The following is a 1,448-nucleotide window of genomic DNA, read 5'->3' on the forward strand; positions in this document are numbered from 1 at the left end:
CCTGGAGCGGCTAGAAGAACAGAAGATACTTCTTGAAAGAAAGACCTACAGGAAAAATACAAAACAATATAGACAGACCAACTGTTACTACAAGAACAAGCAAGTTGCTCACCCAGGAGACATCAAGGCAAGTGGTTGAGTCCCGTCAGTGCAAACCCCCTTCCAAGAGTAAGACTCAATGGGAATACACGCTCTGATTGGTGACCACGCTCATCACCAATAAGGGGAAGTGAGGGAAAAACAACGATGAAATGGCCAGCTAAGCCCTACAATGTGGAGAGTGAAGCGTTCAGCTGATAAAAAGAGAGGGCACATGCACAAGAACACCCACACTTGCAGATAATAAATAACCCACTTGACCTGGCTTCAATGACCGGATGATCAAAGTTCAACCAGAAGAAGAAAGAAGAGGAAAAAAAGAGTAATCTGATGAACTTGACCTACACCTATGGAAGCAGTAGCTCAAAACAGGGAACAAGTCCTTACAACAAGAATCATTCTCCATTATATTATAAAATAGACACTGGAGTGGGAAAGAAAGCAATAGCGAAAAGCATCACCATAGAAAGCTTGAAAGTCCATCTTCTGCCTATAACTGAATGGAATACCTAAAATGGGGCTACAACATGCCCGGTGAAGGAGGCTTCCTGCGGAGCCTCTGCAACACTTAAGACTATAGGTGGAAGCCTGAACCACATCCAGATCTCCAGAGATGGGAGATTCCCGCTTGAAATGACAAGAAGACCAACCTGGAGTAGCTAGAAGAACAGAAGATGCGTTACGGGGCGGGGCCAGATGAGGTCACACCCAGAGACGCAGATGAGGGGCCAAAGCTAGGCGCACAGACCAAATGGTATTGTTTCCCTCACAATCGTGATGAAAATTTTCACCCAACAGCTAAAAATTATCCAAATCATACCTCTTATGATGTAATGTTCTTTTCCTCAACACGTAATGAATGTGGACATAGAGGTACATACATAGCTGTTCCAACGCATGTTCAGTTTTTCTTGTTTTCTTTACGTACAAATATTAAAAGGGGTGGGGTAGGGTTCCTCACTATAATTTCTACTTTTGTACCACCAGCAATACACCATGAACGTCACGCAGATGGCAACCTAATGAATGTGCAGCCATTGGTCTCTCCGGGCCCAGAAGGAAGAAGAGTGATGACAATTGAAGATGGTTGTAATCAACTTGTCCAATGGGTTAATGGAACTCGTATGAACGTCATTCTTCACGACCATGAGACCAGAAAAACTAATGCCTGGCCACCACTACCAACTGCTCTGAACGGGATCATATCAGAAGGTCCCGGATAGAACTGCACAATGTGTGGACCAAAACTCAAAATTATTTAAAAAACAAAATGAAACCAGACTTATGGTCAGAAAGAGACTGAAGGAACCTGGGACTGTGGCCCTCGACCACCGCCAAGCATTGGATAT

Source organism: Chrysochloris asiatica, unplaced genomic scaffold, assembly GCF_000296735.1.
Source record: "Chrysochloris asiatica unplaced genomic scaffold, ChrAsi1.0 scaffold00372, whole genome shotgun sequence".
Taxonomy (NCBI): domain Eukaryota; kingdom Metazoa; phylum Chordata; class Mammalia; order Afrosoricida; family Chrysochloridae; genus Chrysochloris; species Chrysochloris asiatica.